This window comes from Typopeltis vanoorti, chromosome 19 (assembly GCF_054136105.1).
Source record: "Typopeltis vanoorti isolate ZY-2024b chromosome 19, IOZ_Tvanoo_1.0, whole genome shotgun sequence".
NCBI lineage: Eukaryota > Metazoa > Arthropoda > Arachnida > Uropygi > Thelyphonidae > Typopeltis > Typopeltis vanoorti.
The window spans coordinates 99,517,434-99,533,722 of NC_143567.1; the positions used below are offsets into that span (position 1 = coordinate 99,517,434).

Genomic DNA, 16,289 nt, shown 5'->3' on the forward strand with positions numbered 1-16,289 from the left:
TGTGGATTGATTAGGTCTATACCCCCCCACCAAAAAAAAAAAAGAAGATTATGAAATGCATATGCACCTTTTCTTTGAAAATAATTCAAATCCTCTTTTTCAAGATAATTGTATGATTTAATTTTTGATAATAAAAGTGAAATTGATCATTATATATTAAGCAATTATTTTGGCATAAATAATGTATAAGCATGTAAACGAAATGTCAGTATTTCTGTTAGGATATAGGTAATCAACAATCGAAAAGGAAACAAGACACTCTTGACATATTCTGCACCACAGCCTGAGGTACTTTAGTGCAACTTTAGTGTTCTCCCATTTCTTCTCAATAGCACTGAGAGTAATAAGCCTTCAATTTTTCCTCCAGCTAAGAGGATATTACCAAGTATTTATAAGACGTAGATTATTTCAGAAATAGCTTTCAGCAGCAGAAGAAGTAATATTTAGATTTTTTAAAGAAAAACAAACACAAATAATAATACTGAACTTTCTTTTGTGTGGTAATGCATATAAACAATTTTGCATGGTGACAATATAGCATATTATTTCTAAAATTTCACATAATTTCAGGGACAGTAGAACAGCTGGTTTTAGATTGCAAATAAATAGAACAGAATTAGAAGCTTCACGGTACAATCTGATTGCCGTATATTTTTTGTCAAAATGGTAAAATGAAGTAATTGATTTTGAATGCTGTCTAGAAAAGCTTTCAAACCTGTATAGAAATTTAGAGTAGTTATGCAATTGAGTTCCAGGAGAGGATAAGGAGGGGGGGGGGGGGGGATGAAGCATTAGAAAATCTTCAAAATGAGCAAAAATTTTGAATCATTCCGTATACGATATTTTTCACATTATATTTTCAACATATCTACGAGGATATGCACTGGATATTATCGTAATATGCATAATACAAATAAATAAATAAATAAATGACGAAGGCAAAGAATCACTGCTAAAATATCATTGGATATAAATTCTTGATACCAAAAAGACACACAATCGGAAACTGAGTAATGCAATTTAGCATTTTAACATTTTTTTTTATTTTGTCTTTATGAATAACAAAAAATCGTTTCTAAAACTGAAATCTGATGATCCATATAATGCTATTTGGCTAGAAACGAAAGCAAAAGGACATATTTATTTCAATAAATATTATTTAAAAATATAAATATTTGACATAATATTTTCAAAGCAAAACATTTGAAAATTCTGAAATTCGAAAAATAATTATTCAATTATTATAAGTAAAGTGAAAGAACAATCAGTGCAACTCTTCTGGTGCACTGATTTGTAGAATTACCAAGTATTATATTTATAAGACGTAGATTATTTCAGAAATAGCTTCCAGCAGCAGCAGAAGTAATATTTAGATTTTTTAAAGAAAAACAAACAAAAATAATACTACTGAAGTTTCTTTTGTGTGGTATGCATATAAACAATTTTGCATGGTGAAAATATAGCATATTATTTCTAAAATTTCACATAATTTCAGGAACAGTAGAACAGCTGGTTTTAGATTGCAAATAAATAGAACAGAATTAGAAGCTTCACGGTACAATCTGATTGTCGTATATTTTTTGTCAAAATGGTAAAATGAAGTAATTGATTTTGAATGCTGTCTAGAAAAGCTTTCAAACCTGTATAGAAATTTAGAGTAGTTATGCAATTGAGTTCCAGGAGAGGATAAGGAGGGGGGGGGGGAGCATTAGAAAATCTTCAAAATGAGCAGAAATTTTGAATCATTCCGTATACGATATTTTTCACATTATATTTTCAACATATCTGCGAGGATATGCACTGGATATTATCGTAATATGCATAATACAAATAAATAAATGACGAAGGCGAAGAATCACTGCTAAAATATCATTGGATATAAATTTTTGATACCAAAAAGACACACAATCGGAAACCGAGTAATGCAATTTAGCATTTTAACATTTTTTTTTATTTTGTCTTTATGAATAAAAAAAAATTGTTTCTAAAACTGAAATGTGATGATCCATATAATGCTATTTGGCTAGAAATGAAAGCAAAAGGACATATTTATTTCAATAAATATTATTTAAAAATATAAATATTTGACATAATATTTTCAAAGCAAACATTTGAAAATTCTGAAATTGGAAAAAAAATTACTCAATTATTATATGTAAAGTGAAAGAACAATCAGTGTAACTCTTCCGGTGCACTGATTTGTAGAATAAAATACACCAAATTTACTATCACTAAATAGATTTATTGCAAAAGCTGATCAGTGGTTATTTCAGGATTGATTTTTTTCGCACATGTGAAATTCGTTTCAATTTTTGAGAAGAGACACAATAAATCATTTTATTATTATTATTATTATTATTATTCAGGCCTCCAAGGAGTCAAAAGACTCATCGAGGGAGGTCCTTCCTAAGACATAAAGTCTGTCAAGACTCACTGAAGGGAGGTCCCCCCCTGAGAAACACAAAGTCTATCATACCACTCTTTAAACTCACTGACCGTTCTCCCTCCCACCACTCCATCAGGCAATGCATTCCACGGCTCAACCACCCTCCACACAAAGAAACCACTCCTTACCCTCTTGCTCACAGTTTCCTTTCGTAACTTCCAGGGATGGCCTCTTGTCATCACTCCTTCCCACTGATCAACCAAGCGAAAGAACTCCCCAGTGTCAACCCTGTAACCACCTCTCAACAGTTTAAAAGTCTCAATCATATCACCTCTCCTTCTTCTATCCACCAAACTCTGCAGTCCACATTCTCTCAGCCGATCCTCATAACTATCCCTGTACAGTCCTGAAACCATCTTTGTCATCCGTCTTTGTATCCTTTCCACAGTTAATTTATCCCCTTCAAATCCTGGGGACAAAATCTGAGAACAATAGTCCAAGTGTGGTCTGATCAGAGACTTATACAACGGAATGATAACCCTCTTATCTCTGCAGGTCAGTGTCCTTCTCATAATAGCAGCAATCCTCTGTGTTACCTTCACCACCTTTGCAATATGTCCCCTAAACTTCAGGTTTCTATCAATCATCAACCCCAGATCTCTTGTCTCCCCTACTTCCTCCAGTATAACTCCTCCCATAGAGTATGCAGCATCCCATCGATGTTTCCCAAACCTCAAGACCTTACATTTTGCTTCATTAAACTGACACCCCCATTCATTTGCCCATCTATCTAGCTTATTTAAATCCTCTTGCAGGGCTACCACATCTGCACTATTACTAATAATCCTTCCCAGCTTCGCATCATCTGCAAACAACTGAATATCCCCCTGCAATCCACTGGCTATGTCATTGATATAAAGGTTAAACAATATAGGTCCTAGTACTGAGCCTTGTGGGACCCCACTTGTAACCCTCTGCCTCCTGGAAACTGCTCCACCATACACAACTCTCTGATACCTATCAGACAGCCAATCCTGAATCCAGTTGACCAATCTGACATCCAGACCCATGTGCTGCAACTTAAATATCAGCTTATCATGTGGCACCCTGTCAAATGCCTTCGCCAAGTCTAAGAAAATTGCAGTATATGCCTTTCCCTCATCTAATGTTCTTGTAACTTTATTATAAAAGGCTAGCATATTGCTAAAACAAGAGCGTCCTTTCACAAATCCATGTTGATTCTCACAGATAACATTACCCTCATCTGCCGAATGCTGTACACGGTCCCTCACTACTTTCTCCAAGATCTTAACAACTACTGATGACAGACAGACTGGCCTATAATTAGACACTTCCAGTCTGTTACCACCCTTATGCAATGGCACTATCTTACCTTCCTTCCATTCCCTGGGCACCTTTGCCAAAATTTTAGCGGCAAGAAAGGTCAAATAACTTAGGACAGTAAATGAAATTCTAAGCAACACAATAGACATAAAGACAGGGGGACACAAAGGTCACTCAGCAACAGTTAATCCACTAATGGCTATAGAATAGCCATAACGAGATTAACGGTGGTGGAAGGTAAAGGCATGATAAAAGGCAGAATGCCGACAAAGTTTTGATCCATGAAAAAAGCTAGGGAGAGCTGACTATTTCATCCACACTAGCCGGTTAGGAGGTTAAGAAATCTTGCCATACTGTCAACAGCAACTGAGTGATGAAATAGACTTCGACAATGTCATCGATGATTTTATGAACAGAAAAGCAACAAAAATAACATTTTAGAATGTTGAAATTAAAGTTTTACTTTAAAAATAAACATAGTGTTTTTAATTTATTTCCCTATATGTCATTTTGACTTTTTGTAATTTTTTTAGAAATCAATAGGAATTACCAACATTTCGGAAAAACTGTGCCATTTATAACATAATAAATCTAAATGCATGATTTGAATGCATATGGAAACATAATTAATTAAATTGGAAGTAAACGATTAAAAATGTATCAAATAAATAATATAATATAATTATGTTACTACTTACTTTTAATGAGATGGTCGAACTTCTTGGCCCTTGCAGAGTTGCTGGATATCTGGCTCAATATTGGTCAACTTCAATCGAAGATAGGCACACACACTAAGATGAAGTCTGTATTTTGTTTTTATTTGAAGGAGCGATGAAAATTCTTTCTCACAAAGATAGGTTGTAGAAAACTGCATGCCAATTTTCAATGCTTCTTCAGATAATTCTGGAAATTCACTTCTTAGTGAAGGCGAGATCCAAAATCAAGCCAAACCAAGATCGCAGAATTGCATTTTAAATCCACTGTCACTTGAAAGCTCAATTAACTGTTCTTTTTTCAATAATGAACGGTTGTTCTCACGACTGCAAGCCTGAAATGGATCATGAACCACAAAGTTTAATTATAAAAGTTATTCGGAAAATATGTTTCAAAATTCCGTTTCAGATTTTTGACATGGTCACAAACCCTTTCCAGAAACTCGGAATCAGCAAAATTATCATTTTCTGCTAAAAAGGATTCCAATGTTGGAAAAGGTGCAAATTGTCTGTCTTTTACATAATTAATCCATAAAACCAGTTTTTTTTCTCGAATGCCTTTATTTTGTCGTACGCATCAAGAACAGTTAAAGACTTTCTCTGAAGGGAGAGATTTAGTTCATTTAATTTCAAAAAAATGTCTGAAAGATAGGATAATGTTGATAACCATGCTTCAAGGAGTGGTGCAAAATCAGAATTACGTTCATTTACAAACAATAAAACTTTGTGCCTTAATTGAAATAGCCTTGTTAGTACTTTGCCCCTGGAAAGCCAGCGAATTTCAGAATGAAGCAAACGTTGTATTATATATTCACTGTCCATTTCATCACAGAGGTACTGAAAATAACCTGTTATTTAACTGTCGAGCTGTAATAAAATTAACTATCTTTACAGCATTATATCACAGTTTTAAATTCTGGTGGCATTCCTTTTGAGGCTAACGCTTCCCTATGTATGGTATCCCCCAATTCATATCCAGACCATAGAAACAATCCCAGTATGCCTGCCTGTTAGGACTCGAGCTCCATCTGAACAGAAGCCTATACTTTTTTCCCACTGGATCCCTTTGTGTATTATGTAATTATTGAGAGTGTGAAATATTTCTTCTCCAGTTGTTCATGATGGCAAAGTTTTACAAAAACAGAATATCATCATGAATGTTGTTATCATGCACATATCTTATGTAGCATATTAACTGCACATCATATTAACATCTTGTCTATTTTTAATGTATAATAACGGTTCTTCTTTAACTCTTTATTATTATTACCCCAAGACCTCATGGAGTCAAAGACTCATCTGGGAGGTCCTTTTATAACACACAGCTCATCATACCATGTCTTAAACACACTCAAACTCACACTCTCAGGCAAGGCATTCCAATCATTTACAACTCTGCATGAAATACTCACACCCTCTTTATACAATTTCCAGGGATGACCTCTAGTTCTCCCCCGATCTCTCACTATTCTCTGTAGAACTTCTCCAGCATTGATCCCATAACAACCCCTTACTAACTTGTAGGTCTCTATCGTATCTCCCCCTCTTCTTCCTGTCCACCAGACTCTGCAAATTACATCTTCTCAATCTTTCCTCATACTCGACATTCCAGAGGTTAGAAACTACCTTAGTCTAACTCGCCTTTAGACCCTTTCCAACATCTCTTCGTCCTTCTGAAAACCAGGTGACCAAATCTGGGCACAATAGTTCCAAGAATCTCCCTACTTCTACAAGTCAGTGTCCTCCGCTTCATTCCCAGAAGCCTTTGTGTTGTCTTCACAATTTTGGCTATGTCCCCTAAATTTCAGATCCTTATCCACTATCACCCGTAGAGCTCTTATTTCCTCCACCTCCAACAATATATCCTCACTAAGCATAAATTCTGCATCCCATCTTTGTTTTAATTTTAAAACCTTACATTTTGCAACATTGAACTCGCATCCCCATTTCCGTGCCCAATCACTCAATTTATTTAATAAGTCTTGTAAGGCCACAACATCTTCTCTTCATGGTTCGTCCCAACTTTGCATAATCTGCAAACAACTGAATATCTCCATCCAAATCTTCACCAATATCATTAATATACAAGTTAAACAGTAATGGACCTAAAACAGATCCCTGAGACACTCCACTAGTGACTTTCCTTTTCCTGGATATCGCTCCCACATACACAACTTGTTGATACCTATCAGATAGCCAGTCTCCAATCCAATGCACTAATCTAATATCCAACCCCACCTGCTCTAGTTTGATTGTAAACTTATCATGAGGTAATTCTATCAAAAGCCTTTGCAAAATCCAAGTATATTACTGTGTATCCTTTCCCTCTGTCCAAGGAAGCAGTCACTTTATTGTAATACGTAAGTAGATTACTAAAACATGACCTCCCTTTTGCAAATCCATGCTGTCCATCAAAGATAATACATTGTTTTCAACCCAATTCTGGATCCTAGTTCTCACAAGCTTCTCCAACAACTTAACCACAACATCTGACACACAGATAGGCCTATAGTTTGATGCTTGAGTTCGAATCACCTCCTTTATGAAGTGGCACAATCTTGCCCTCCTTCCACTCCTTAGATGCTTGATTGAGTGCAAGACTCGTATTAAAAAAAATATGTCAAGGCAGGTGTCAACTCCCTGGCACATTCCTTCAGAATACGTGGTGATATATTATCAAGTCTCACAGCCTTATTAACATCTACTTTGCTCAACTCCCCATACACCTCTTGCTCACTTACAGTCAATCTCTCCTCCCCATCATCTACTGCTCTCAATCTCTCCATGAAGTCATTCACAAGATTGAAAGACCTTTATGAACTGCTCATTAAGTATCTCCTCCACACATTCTGCAACAGCTGTCTCTATACCATTTTCTCCTATCAGTGTCATCTTTCCATAATTATTCTTTCTTTTGCTGGCTACATATCAAAAGAACTCCTTAGGATTCTTTTTGGCTTCATTAGCTAACTGCTGTTCATACCTCACTTTAGCTACCCTCACCAACCAAGTCACCCGCCATTCCTGATCTTTGTAAACTTCAAGGAATTAGTTATTTCCACTTCTCTTATGGCATAATAGGGGTGACTGAAACAAAAAAGACTAAAACTGGTGAGATCTTTCTGAGCAATAAATACAAAATGTTATATTCAGGCAATAACAATCAAGGAAAAGAAGGAGTAGCCATAGTATTCAACACAAAATACGAGGCTAATCTTCTTGAATGGCAGTCAGTCTCAAGTTGAGTAATGTGGGCAAATATGAGAATGGGGAACTGGACAATGAGACTTATTTGTGCCTATGGTCCCACAGAAGGTTCTACTAAGGTAGAAGTGGAGGAATTTTTTGAGGCTTTAGAAAAAGCAACTGACACAATGAAAAAGGAAAAGTTGGTCCTTGTTGGGGATCTAAATAGTAGAGTAGGAAATGATTGTGAGACATACAAAAATATTTTGGGAAAATTTGGAGAAAAGAGCAAAGCTAATAATAATGGCAAATATCTGTTGGATTTCTGCTCAGGACATGGACTGGTTATTACTAACACCATGTTCCAACATAAAAATGTGCACAAATTCACATGGAGAGAAGAGGCTAGGAATAAGAAAAGTCTCATTGACTATGTTATTGTTGATCGTGATGTTTTCTCCCTGGTGCAGGACACCAGAGTGTACAGAGGATTTGAAATTGGAAGTGATCACTATTTAGTCTTGAGCAGGATAAAATTGAATTTCATATTGAAAAGAATAACATGTAAGAAAGTTTTAAAGCGAATAAAAGTTGAGCAGCTCTCAGATGTAAACTGTAGACTAAAATACAGAAATATTATTGAAAAGAAAATGAAAGAGTTTGAGAACAGGAATCAAACCTCGGAGATTCAGTGGCAAACTCTGAAGAAAACATTGATTGATTCTGCCAGAGAGGCATGTGGTGAGGTTGTGTGCAAAGATAAAAAAATCAGAACTCCCTGGTGGACACAGGAAGTTAAAGAGGCAGTGAAGGAAAAGAAGAAAGCATATCAAAAGTTCCTGGCAAATAAGTCAGCTTTTACTCTTACAGAATACAGAGACAAATGTAAGAAAGCTAAACAGTGTGTAAAATTAGCTAAACAAAAGTCATGGGAGGACTTTGGCAAGAATATAGAAAATAAATATCAAGAAGGTGGCAAAATATTCTGGAGGTTGTTGAAGAAGCTTAGGAATGGAGGAAAGAGTGCTGTAAAAGGAATTAGAGATGATAAAGGTGAAATGAAAACAGGAGAAAAAGATATCCTTGAAGTATGGAGTAATTACTTTGAAAAACTGCTAAATGAAACAAGCAGTGATGACAGCACAGTGATAAAAAACACTGACCAGGCATGCAGTCAGGAATACATATCCATACTTGAAGTAGAAAAAGCCATCAAAGGCTTGAAATGTGGAAAGGCAGCAGGAGTAGATGATATTCGACCAGAAATGCTGAAGTATGGTGGTATAAGAGTCTTACAGTGGCTGCACTGCATAGTTCAGAAAGCCTGGACAGAGGGACGAATTCCCGATGATTGGAGTAGAGCTCTCATAGTACCCATATATAAAAAGGGAAATAAAACTGAATGTGAGAATTACAGAGGTATTTCCCTACTGAGTGTTCCTGGCAAGATCTATGCAAGTATACTTGAGAAACGGTTGAGAAGAATTGTGGAAGAAAAGCTTGGTGAAGAACAAGCTGGATTCAGGCCAAATAGAGGCTGTCAGGATCAGATCTTCACTTTACGACAAATAGTCGAGAAAGCATGGGAATATAACAAAGATCTGTATTTAAGTTTTGTCGATTTGGAAAAGGCATATGACAAGGTGCCAAGAGAGAAGCTATTCAATACGCTGCAGTTATATGGTGTCAATTGGGCATTATATCAAGCAATACTTAGTCTTTATTTGAGTTGTGAGTCAGCAGTTAGAATTGAAGGAAGTACAGGAAGATGGTTTAATGTTAAATCTGGTGTGAGACAGGGATGTACATTATCCCCTCTGTTATTCATTATCTATATGGATCACATTATGAAGGAATGTGGTATTAAACCTGATATCAAAATTGGAGATGTTAATGTCAGCTCTTTGCTTTATGCGGATGATATTATACTTCTAAATAAATCCGCTACAAGTCTGCAAGATTCTCTGACTAAATTGAATAGCTGTTGTAATAGATATGGTATGAAGGTCAGCAATAAAAAGACAAAGACAATGAAAATAGGCAGAATCATTGAAAATGTCAACTGTGTTGTGAATGGAGAACCTGTGGAACAAGTAAAACATTTCGGCTACTTAGGCACAATTTTTACTGAAGATGGTAAACTAAATATAGAAATAGACAACAGAATCAGCAAAGCTGGTATCATGGGAAGTCAATTGAATAAATTCATATGGAATAAGAAAGAAATTAGTCGGAACACTAAATTAGCTGTATACAAGACTGTGTTCAAACCAATTTTAACTTATGGATCTGAGAGCTGGGTCAGAAGTAAAACACTTGACCAAAGACTAGAGACCGCAGATATGAGAGTCCTGAGAAAGATTAGAGGCGTGAACAGATGGCATCAATGGCAATATCATATTAAAAATGAGGATATTAGGAAAGAACTTGACATTGTCAGCATCCAGGAATGTGTTAGCAGAGCTAATCTCAGATGGTATGGTCACTTAAATAGAATGGGAGAGGAAAGATTAGCAAAACAAGTGTTCTCTGCCAGGTTGGCAGGAAAACGACCCAGAGGAAGACCAAGATATAGGTGGATTGATACGGTACAAAGTGCCTTAGACGATAGAAATATAAGATCTGATAATGTTGGAGTCTTGACAAGTAACAGACTGATTTGGAGGAAAATTGTAGATAGGAAGTTAGTAATGATGTAATTTTTTCATGTAGTACTGTCATATCCTGTACACCCCTTGAGGGTACATGGCAGGAATTTGATGATGATGGTGATGACTTCTCTTATGCTGCCTCCATAATGCTCTTTTTCTCTGTATTGCATGCTTAATCTCTTTATTCATCCATCTCATACCTACCTTATTTAACCTTTTCGCCCTTTGAATACATTTAGACATTGCATCTACTAGATAGTTTTTGAAAATCTCCCAAGCTGCATTGATCTCTTTTCCAGCTAACTCCTCATTCCATGCTACACCCACAAGCTGTCTCCTGAGCTCTTCATAATCACTCCCCTTGTAGATCCACATATACCCTTTTCTCACAAAGGTCCTTGCACTGCTGGCAACCACCCAGGTAATCACCTCATGGTCATTCTCACCAATTGGTGGGTTATTTGACACCTCATTTATTATTACATCCTCTGATGAGATGACCAAGTCCAATACCCTCAATCCTCGCATGCCCTCTGTTACATACTGTCTGAGGTAGTTATCCCTGAAACACTCAAGAAACTCATTTTCTTTACTTCCGGTTGCTATCTCATCATTCCAGTCTATATTGCCATAATTAAAATCGCCCATAATGATCACCCTTTTCTTATTAGCTTTTCTAATTTTGGTCATATATTTCATTATCACCACCATCCACATTACCTGGTCTATAACAACATCCAACTAAGTATTTGATTTTTTCACCTCTATCTCACACCATGCTGCCTCAAAACCACTGTAACTGTTTCCCTCTTGCATCTCTACTTTGTTTGGACATAACTCTTTCTCTATCATCAAAAGCACCCCCCTCCCTTTTTTTACCCCTTCTATCCTCAGTTAACTGAGATTCTACGTCACCTGCCATATCATTAATTCTGCAACTGACAGTGTCATTTGAAAGTGGAATCAAATCATCATCTTTTAGTAACTTGTTGCCAAACATAGTTTTTACCACATCGTTTATAGCTGTACATAGCAAATTTTCCCTGATAGAATGAGCTTTCCCTGTTTTCGCTATGCGCAAACTTAAGAGATAGGATGCTTCTAGTGGCTTGCTATTAATGGAACCCATGGCCGAAACTATATCTTTCCCATGATTTAATGTCCTTAAGCCTCACTGAAAAAATTCAATTGGCTTATTTTTCACATCGCAATGTTTAGTTTCTAAATGTCGTTGGAGTTTCGCAGGTTTCATGCCCTCGTTCGACAACACTTCATAACACAAAACACATTGAGATTTCTGTTCACTTTCATCTCCACCCCAAGTAAACCCGAATTCCAAATATGAACTGTTATATTTCCTACTGTATTTTTTCTTTGAACTGCTCGTTTCTTCTACTTTAATAGTATCACATTTACTCGCCGTTACAACACGTGTATCACAATTAGGGTTAGCATCACCTGTTTCATTTGCTCTTTTTTTCAAAGTCCTGGTTCTAAGCCACTTTTCCATTATTGAAAAAACGTTTCTGAAAAATATATAAATACTGGGGTTAACTCAGGACACACTTTGTCCAAGTATCACTCAGCACTTCTGAAGATATACTGAGCCTCGGATGAAGGAAGGAAACCTTCAATAATAAAAATCAATAAACAACAAGCAATTGGATGAAATGTGGATAACACATGTTCACTTCAAATCTGACAAAACAGCAAGAAGGCAGAAGCAATAAAACTATATTGTTGTTCACTTTACCCCTCTTTTATTATTCGTCATTCTGCCGCTAAATTTGCAGCGGCAGAATGATGAATAATAAAAGAGGGGTGAAGTGAACAACAATATAGTTTATTACTTCTGCCTTTGAACATTCTGACGCTATTTGTTGGGTTTTTTAAGTCTCCATTTGATTTCAATAATTTTTACTTATTCAATTTTAATTTGTTTTGTTTGAATAATTAAAAAAATATATTTATTTAATTAATTTAAGTCTGTTATCTGCCTGGGACCACCTGTCCCACTGTCACAGACCACAGGTTGAGAAACATTACAATAGAGAATAAACAGAATGGAAATTAGCAATATGTATTAACCTAAGCCATTACTTGATTATTATCAGTGTGTGTGATATGTAAAACTATCATAAAACAGTGCTTTTTGTTAAACAATAGGTGCTGGTACTGTTCTTTGCTATCAGAAAAATTGTTTAAAAAAACAGTTTATTAAACATAAACTGTGCATTAACAGATGTAGTGAAAAATGCAAATTTCATTAAATAATTAGTTTATTTGTATATTAGATAAGTGTGTAAAAAATTACTTCATATTATGAATTTCTAAATGCACTTAACCTGTATGTTAATAAAGTTGTTATATGTTAATTAGTTTTTCCTCTCAACAGTATGCAAGTTAACTGTTATTTGTCAATATGCAATTATTGTCAGATCTTGCATTTGAATCTTCCAAGGCACCAACTATAACAATCTCGTTAGATCTTGTGTATGCAATTGTTGACTGTTGATCAAAAACGAATGTGAATTACGATTAAACATGGCCAAATGCTGAAATGTCTTTTCAAATGCATTTTTGATCAACAGTCAACAATAGCGCCACCCATAGCGCACACAGCTTTTTCATGTGCAATATTTCATGCAGGATATTATACACCCGTTCAGTTGAGATGCCTACAATCTCAGCAGTCTCATGCACTTTCGCTTAGTGGTCTTCCATAATGATACCATGAATTTTGTCACTCATTTCTTTCGTAGTGACCTCAGTCGGGCGTCCTGATCTTCGATGGACTTATGACCAATTTTAAACTCATTTATCCAAAAATAAATAGTCTTTAATGCTGGTGCAGAGTCTCCATGAACTGCATCTAAATCAGCTTTGATCTGTGCGCCCGTCCACTTCTTCAAATAAAAGTATTTTATCACTGCACGAAACTCGTTTTTCTTCATTTTTATGAAAAATGTGAACACGGTCATTTTAAATGTTTGTCAAACGAGAACTGCGTGTCGCACATGGCTAAAATTTTGCCAGGGATTATGAAAAAGATGATATGTGCCAACACTAGTATGAATGATGAACGAATTGTGTTGCCTTCTATTGGAAATTTACCAAACTTTTCAAACAACCCTCGTATGTTATATTTCAGGCAGTAATAATCAGGGAAAGGAAGGAGTAACTATAATATTAAATTTTAGATACGAAGGAAATTTCAAGTTGAGTGATATGGGTAAACATCAAAGTGGAGAAATGGACAGTGAGACTAATTTGTGAATAAACATCCCATAGAAAATTCCATTAAGGAAGAAGTGAAGGAATTTTTTCATTAAAGAAGGAAGCTTACATAAAGAGAAAGTTGGTCCTTCTTAGAGATATAAGCAGCAGATTTAGAAATGTATTGGTAAATTTGGGGAAAGAGCAAAGCTGATAATAATAGTAAACATCTGTGGGATATTTTATTATTTTATGACATATCCATGGAGTCTGGAGACTCATCATGGGAGACCCAAATCAACCATCATAGACACAAATCCTATCATACCTATCCTTGAATCCATTTACATCAGAGAATGCACAGGCAATTCTGGCAATCTATTCCACTCACTCGCCACTGCAAAAAATGCAAAAAATCTGATCTGCACATCCCTACTAACTACACTCTTACACACCTTCTATTCTATAGCTGATCCCTAGTTCTCTGACTACAGGGTGTCCCAAAAGTTGCCATACATAGGGAAAATGGGAAATTGTTGCTAAATGTACCTTTATTTACAAAATATTCATTACAAAATATCCACATCTTTCTACACACACACGCACACAATCTTCTCTTCCCACTCACATTCCAAGATAACTGTTGTTATGCAAGTAATTGCTATAAATGATCCCTGTTTCTAAATGTATAAAAAAATAAATGTGTAATTTTTTAAAAAATATTAAAAAAATATATAAATCTAAAAAATATTAAAAATATAAAATATAATATGATTTTGTTAATTTTTCCTATGTATGGCAACTTTTGGGACACCCTGTATTTATCATATATTGAAATTTTCGCTTGCATCAATTTAATAAAATCCCTTTAATATCTTAAAAGTTTCTATCATGTCCCCTCTTTTCCGCTTATCAATTAAACTTTGTAACCCACAAACCTTCAACTATTCTCACGGGAAGTATTCCGCAGACCTGTCACTATCTTGGTCACTCTTCTCTGAATCCTCTCGACCACCTCCTGGTCCCCAAGAAACCCAGCTGACCAAATCTGTATGCAGTAGTGTAGTCAAGATATGGCTGAGGTAATAATACCTTATCTTTACTTGTTAGTGTGTTTTTCAACATCCAAGTAATTCGTTGAGCTATTTTGCCAATTTTTGCAATATGCCCTCTGAACTTCAACTCTTTTGTCCACCATTATTCCCAAGTCCCTTGCCTCATCAATTTCCTGCAATCCAATACCTTCAATATGATACATATCATACATCATATGCAACATTTTCAACTTAAAGTGCATCACCTTACATTTTGCAACACTAAATTGACAATCATTATCCTTTGCCCACAATACCAATTAATTTAAATTATGCTACAGGATATATGTACATCACCTTTATCAACTATTGCTCTCCCCATTTTTGCATCATCAGCAAACAAGCAACTGAATATTCCCTCTTAAATCTTTCCCTATGTCATTGATGTACAAATTACAAATTAAACAGTAGTGGCCCTAGTATTGAACCCAGAGGTACTTCACTAATCACCATCATTCTTGTATATTTCACTCCACCATATACTACTCTCTGGTGTCTGTCCATCAGCCACCCCACTGTCTATGTTACTAACCCCATAACCATTTTCATTTGTTCCAGTTTTTGTAATAGTTTTCCATGTGGTATTCAGTCAGATGCCTTGGGAAAGTTGAGCAGTATCATGGTGTAGCCATTACCTTTATCCAATTCTACTGTCACATTTATTATAAAATGTGAATAAGTTACTAAGGACCTACCCTTTACAAAGCCCACATTCCTATCCATCCACTGTTGTATTTTACCTTTCACCAACTTTTCCAATACTTTAACAACCACTCCCGATACATTAATTGGTCTGTAGTTTGCTGCTTCCATCTTTGAGCCATCTTTATACAGTGGTACTATCTTACCCTCTTTCTACTCCCTTGTTAAACTGCCAGAACTGACCTCGATTAAACAACTTTGTCAGGGGCATTGTCAATTCTTTTGCACATTCACATAGTACATGGGCTGATATGACTTTAAATTTTTCAGGAAATCACCATGTATACTAAAGTATTAATTAAAAAACTTTAATCAATACCTTCCTATATTTCGGCAATGTTACATCACCATCTGCTGGGAACATAAAAACTATGATATGTGCACACGTAGGCACTAACAACAAGGAAATGAGAGAACTGCATCTTTATGCAGTGGTACTATCTTAGCCTCTTGTGGTACTCAAGAGTGGTACTATCTTACCTTACCAGGCACAAACAGCGAGCTCATTGTTAGTGCCTGTATGCACATATCATAGTTTTTATGTTCCCAGAAGATGGCAATGTAACATTGCCGAAATATAGGAAGGTATTATTAAAGTTTTTTAATTAATATTTAAGTATATGATGTCATCTCTTTCCTGAAAAATTTAAAGTTATGTGTAACCAACGTATAAGTTTATCTACAAGAATGGGCTGATATGCCATTCAGTCCCACTGCTGTGTTCACATTCATATTGTTATGTCGGGTACTGCCCCTTTACTTATTATTTTATTATTCACTTATCTTATTTATTTTCAGCTCTTCCATTGCTGACAAATTTATATTCTTTAAGTCGACTGTGCCAGCCGGCAACTGAAGTCTGAGGCACAATTTTAAGCTACTGAAAACAATATAGGGGTTCAAGTGGTTTGCAGTCGTGGTCCGCCTTTCTTAATTGCTAATGGATTCCCCTACTAATTATGCATGGTCCGAAATTTAACAAGTGGTAACTCAATTC

At 35.7% G+C, this 16,289-nt stretch overlaps 1 protein-coding gene across 1 annotated transcript in view; it reads left to right on the plus strand.

The window, feature by feature from the left end:
* Ufl1 (UFM1 specific ligase 1) overlaps window positions 1-16,289 on the plus strand; it is a 430,347-nt gene that overhangs the window by 129,691 nt on the left and 284,367 nt on the right. The gene's annotated exons all lie outside the window — the stretch shown is intronic.